This window comes from Mastigoproctus giganteus, chromosome 11 (genome assembly GCF_048544385.1).
Source record: "Mastigoproctus giganteus isolate SK-2022 chromosome 11, ASM4854438v1, whole genome shotgun sequence".
NCBI classification, from domain to species: domain Eukaryota; kingdom Metazoa; phylum Arthropoda; class Arachnida; order Uropygi; family Thelyphonidae; genus Mastigoproctus; species Mastigoproctus giganteus.
This window is the reverse complement of record NC_143585.1, coordinates 110411892-110417891: the sequence shown is the minus strand read 5'-3', so window position 1 is coordinate 110417891 and position 6000 is coordinate 110411892. Positions and strand designations below refer to the sequence as shown.

The window sequence follows — 6000 nt, the reverse complement described above, 5'->3', positions numbered from 1 at the left end:
CTGCAAACATAGATGAAGATCCAGATAGTACTATTAGTACAAAGAGGCAGCGAACAGAAGTAACATCAGGGCCTGTACCCAGGTTCCTAATTATGCACTCAACCGGTGAAAAACCGATTGGTAAAATGTCGCCCTTTTTCATTCAAAAAGGGTTAGATGGGATAGCAGGTTCCCCCAAATCAGTTAAGAGGCTCCGTTCTGGAGACCTCTTAATTGAAACCAAAACTGACAGGCAATCAGAACATCTACTCCGAACAACATCAATCGGAGGAATCCCTATAACAGTGACACCACACAGAACACTCAATTCATCTAGAGGTGTCATTTCGGAGTGGGACCTTCTCGACGTATACGAGGAGGAAATCTGCTCCGAATTAAAACCACAGGGAGTCATTGCCGTCAAGAGAATCACTGCGCGAAGGGATGGAAAAATTGTTAAAACCAGGAGCGTTATCCTGACTTTTAACACTCCTAAACCTCCTGAGGAGATTAAAGCTGGATATATCAACTGTTCAGTGCGTCCATACATACCAAATCCTTTACGGTGTTTTAAATGCCAAAAGTATGGACATTCCCAAATGGCCTGCCGTGGAGTCCTTGCATGCGCTCGATGCGGTGCAAAGGACCACGAAACAACAGCATGTTCAGCCGCAAAACCCACCTGTATTAACTGTGAGGGCGAACACCCGGCCTACTCACGAGCATGCCAGAGGTGGAAAGAAGAAAAAGAGATTCAACGGCTGAAGGCAGAGCTTAACATATCATACCAGGAGGCAAGGAAATCGGTCAAACCCCTGAATATCAACAGACCTACCTACGCCCAGAAGGTAGCAGGGAGATGTTCCGTTGGAACTCAGACGGACATGACCATTCCTCCAAAGGAGTCTTTCACTCCCATCGCGCGGTATCTCTTAACATCCCAAAAACCTGCACAAAAGGACCAATCAGCTGCCACTCCTATATCGGTACCTCCTAATGCTCCACAAGTTCCAAAGTTAACTATTAAAGAAAAGAATAAAAAAGGGGAAGTACCCCCTAGTACCCAAGAAAAGATGGATGTCGAGCAGAAGGAGGTACCCGAAGAGTCCGTCTTGGAACTCTTTGCGGAGGAGGAAATGGACACGGGACAGCGTCCATTCTTCCCCAAAAAAGATAAATCCAAGACTGATAAAAGTAAGCCCTCAGCACCTCGGAAGCCGCCTGACGGACCCACCAAGCCAAAATAATGGCTAAATTCCTACAATGGAATTGTCGTGGATTCCGGCGAAATATAGATGACATCAAGGCCCTCCTGCAAAAGCACGAGCCAGTTTGCTTTTGCTTGCAGGAGACATATCTAAAGGCAAGTGACGATCCCACGATGCATAACACCACAATTTTTCGTAAGGATAGAATTGCGGATGGCTCTGTACATGGGGGAGTGGCTATCCTTGTGGGTAACCAGACCCCAGTGCAGTCCTTACTAATTACAACTAGCATAGAGGCTGTTGCAATTCGCCTTACGGTGGGATTTTTATTAACTGTGTGCTCTGTCTATTTGCCACCTGGGACTGACATCTCCCAAGCAGACCTTGATGATCTTCTAACGCAGCTGCCTCCCCCTTTCTTACTTCTCGGGGATTTTAACGGACATAACACCCTGTGGGGCAGTGCTAACGTCAACGGAAGGGGACGAGTCATTGAGCGTATGCTCAATGACAATGACCTTTCCCTTCTAAATACTGGAAATAACACCTTCTTCCACATGCCTACCCGTACCTTTTCTGCCATTGATCTATCTATCTGCTCCCCTTCTCTACTCCCTTCACTCACCTGGGAAGTGGAGGAGAATCCATACGGAAGCGATCACTTCCCTGTGATAACCTTGTTACACAGTGGGAGACCATGTCTTCCTTTTAGGTTACCACGGTGGAAGATTGATCAGGCTGACTGGACTGCCTTCCAACAACAGGCAAATTTCGATCTTAGCACAGTCAGTCAAGAGCCGATCAATGACGCAGTAAAGTTCATCACAGAAATCATCGTCCAAGCAGCTGCTAATGCTGTCCCAAAAACATCAGCCCGGTTTCCACCATTTCCCAAACCTTGGTGGAATTCACAATGCACAGCAGCAAAAAAGGCTCAAAACAAAGCGTGGGGGATATTTCGCCGATATCCTACCACGAACAACCTTATAGCCTTCAAACGTGCACGAGCTAAAGCACGCTACATCCGTCGTCAGAGCCAAAAGGAATCTTGGATCCGTTTTACATCATCTATTAACCAGTCTACCAACTCTAAGGTAGTCTGGGATAAAATCCGGAAAATGAAGGGAAAATATACCTCCCACCCTTCTGCAATCCTAGATTATAATGGATGCGCTATTGCAGATCCAACTGCAATAGCCAATGCTCTTGGGGAAACATTCTCTAAGATCTCTGCAACATCTTCGTATTCCCCAGAGTTCCTGGTCCTGAAATATAAAATAGAAAAACAGGCACTTAACTTTAAAACTAAGGGCATTTATCCCTACAATGGGGATTTCACTATTGTGGAATTGAAAAGAGCCCTCGCTCTTTCCAAAGCAAGTGCCGTTGGACCAGATGGCATCCATTATGAAATGATTAAACATCTTTCACCAAAATCTATGGATTGTCTGCTCCTTCTGTATAACAGAATTTTTACTGAAGGGCAGTTTCCGGACTCCTGGCGAAAGGCAATCGTTCTTGCCTTTCCTAAGCCAGGAAAGGATCCAAAAGTCACCACCAATTATCGTCCTATTGCTCTGACTAGCTGTTTGTGCAAAATCCTGGAGAGAATGGTCAATTCTCGTTTACTATGGTATTTAGAATCAAATGACCTTCTCTCCAACATCCAGTGCGGCTTCCGACGGAACCGGTCCACTTTGGACCATCTTATTAGAATGGAAGCATCTATCCGTGATGCATTCCTAAAACGGGAACACTTGGTGTCGGTGTTCTTTGACATGGAAAAAGCGTATGACACAACTTGGAGATTTGGCATTTTAAAAGACTTACATAGCCTTGGCCTAAGAGGGCATCTGCCTTTTTTTATTCAAAACTTTTTAGCCAATCGATCGTTCCAAGTTCGTGTGGGATCCTCACTCTCTCGCTCCTTTAGCCAAGAGGAGGGAGTACCACAAGGATCAGTATTAAGTGTCACGCTTTTTGCCATAAAAATAAATTCCATCACAGAACAACTTCCTCCGACTGTAAACAGTGCCCTCTATGTTGATGACTTTAGCATTTTTTGCCAGTCGTGCAACATGAGGGTTATTGAAAGACAACTGCAGAAAGCCATTGATAGTCTGAATTCCTGGGCACTTGCTAATGGCTTCAGGTTCTCGCCGGAGAAGACCGTTTGCGTACACTTTTGTCGCAAGCGTAATCTTCATCCTGAACCTGAACTAAGGCTCGGACAAAATGCCATTCCAGTAGCAGCGAACATAAAATTCTTGGGACTCATATTCGATAAAAAACTGACGTTTTTAGATCATATTCGTCAGCTCCGCACAAAGTGCACAAGAGGCCTTAATATGCTTCGCTCGCTCTCCTCTACATCTTGGGGAGCAGACAGATGTATCCTTCTTCGGCTCTACCGTGCACTTGTGCGATCCAAACTAGATTATGGGTCCCATGTATATTCCTCAGCCAGAGACAGTGTCCTGCGATGGCTGGACCCCGTCCAGGCCCTACGTATTGCTACTGGAGCATATCGCACATCTCCTGTCCAGAGCTTATACGTCGAAGCAAACGAACCACCGTTATCACTTCGACGTAAGCAGTTGTCTGTAAAGTATGCTTTAAAATTGAAATCCCTGCCAGACCATCCTACGTGGCCCTTCGTTTTTGAGCCACGATGGGAAAATTTATACAATACCCGTAAGACTGCCAATCGTCCTTTTGGTATTCGTTTCCAAGAGCTACTCAAAGAACTTAATATCAAGGTAGACAAGGTTGCCCAAACATCAAAGCAACCCTTTCCACCCTGGCATGCTCGTGTCCCGGCATGCGACTTGTCGCTTAGAAACTGGGGAAAGTTGGACACGCCATCATGTGTCTACCTGCAGCTTCATTCAGCTCACCGAACTGAATATTCCGACTTCGCGCCAGTCTACACAGACGGTTCGAAGTCGGAATCATATGTGGGATCTGCTGCTGTCTTCACAGACAGCACTATATCAGAGCAGATTCCCTCTGATTGCAGCATATTTACTGCAGAGCTGCACGCTGTAGAGTTAGCCTTGGATCATATTAGTAAATGCCAATACCAACGGTTCATTTTATATTCCGACTCTCTTAGCATGTTACAGGCTTTAATATCTGTGAGGTATAATCCTCATCCAGTTCTGTCTAGCATTCAGCAGAAGATTCACGTTCTCCATGAACGCGAATATGACATCCGCTTCTGCTGGATTCCCAGCCACATTGGGATTAGGGGAAATGATTTGGCTGACGCCGCAGCCAAATCAATTCCCAATAATAACCGTTGCCTGTTAGTCCCCTATACAGACTACAGGCAAACAGTACATCAAAAGGTACATTCCCAATGGCAGGATTCGTGGGATAGACAGACTGCGAATAAATTACATCGTATAAAGCCTGTTATTGAACCGTGGCAGTCTTGTCTGCGCAGGAATCGTAAGGAGGAAGTTGTTCTTGCCCGGACCCGCATAGGACATAGTCATTTGACACATTCTTTTCTGCTGAGGGCTGATGACCCTCCTATGTGTGCGTCTTGTGGCACAATTATATCAATTAGACACCTTTTAATCGACTGTCCAGATTTTAGCAATATCCGTTCTAGCATTTTTAATCATCTGACTGAGCCGTATACACTCAGTCAGATTTTATCCGACAGCGACAACGTGTCTGCTGTTTTTAGCTATTTCAAATTAATAAAAGTTTTTAATTGTATATAAAAATTTACGTTCTTGTTACGTATTTATTGGTTTACCTTTTATATCTTTGTTATTATACATATGGACATGGTGGCCTAACTACTTAGGTCACTGAATTTTTTAACCTTTTATATATGACCGGTATTTGGCGCATTATAGCCTCAGTTGCTGATGCGCCAATAAAACACAAACAAACAAACAAACAAACCGTGCTTGGGTTAATTACATCCATAATCTAATACAGTGATGATCCTCAAGATTCCACAACAATTTGATTAAAAAATTAGTTTTCATTCTGACTGGAAAAAATCAGTACTCAGCAGTAGCTGTTAATGAAAAAGGACAGCACTATCATTAGTGTTATCATGGATCAACATTATGCAATAGTTCTCACTCAGAAACAAAAATAAATATGATAGAGCACAGAACATTCAAACACTCCACAATGACTCTTGTTAATAACTCAACTATTTAACATTTTATACTAATTAATAAGCTAACATATAATTTAAGTGAAACCTTAGCAAGAATCCACTAAATGTCACTAATGGAACAAGTACCTGCAAATGTTGAAATGCCGGTGTCTCAATTGTCGTCAGCTATTTCCGGTGTCAACGAGCCATGATATAGACGGTTGCAATAGAAAAATTCTAGAACAAAGTATCTACAGGAAGGCAAGTTTCTTTTCTTGAAGATCATTCGTCTAATAATTTTTTGGTTAATCTTTTATGCAGTATACACTTTGATCAGTCCTGGTGAGGTATAGAGTGAAGCAGTGTTTGCCAAGCATAGCCCCCCCCCCCGAATTGCTAATGATCGGGAAGGCTAGCCCCCTGCATAATTTACCACTTATTTGCATTGGAATGTGTTTTATTGGCTATCAGTTCCTGCTCTTCAATGCTTTAGGTCAGTGTGTTTATTCTAAAAAACAACTATTAGGGTCACCTAGAAAATCACTTCAACTACCCATGTGTATTATGTCTAAATTGTGTGTGTTCTCTGGTTGGTTTGGGTTGCCTGCTTAGCTGGACAAAAAATGACAGTTTTTTCTGGGGGGGGGGGGGAACCTTGCTATCTACGCCTGAGACCGAATAACTCAG

At 43.7% G+C, this 6000-nt stretch overlaps 1 protein-coding gene across 1 annotated transcript in view; it reads right to left on the bottom strand.

Moving 5' to 3' along the window:
* Positions 1-5171: 5171 nt before the first annotated feature.
* The window catches only part of Bub3 (mitotic checkpoint protein Bub3), a 76201-nt gene continuing 75372 nt past the window's right edge, over positions 5172-6000 (bottom strand). The window contains exon 7 of the mRNA XM_090385449.1: positions 5172-5226. The gene's annotated coding sequence lies outside the window, so the exon portion shown is untranslated. The remainder of the gene's footprint in view (positions 5227-6000) is intronic.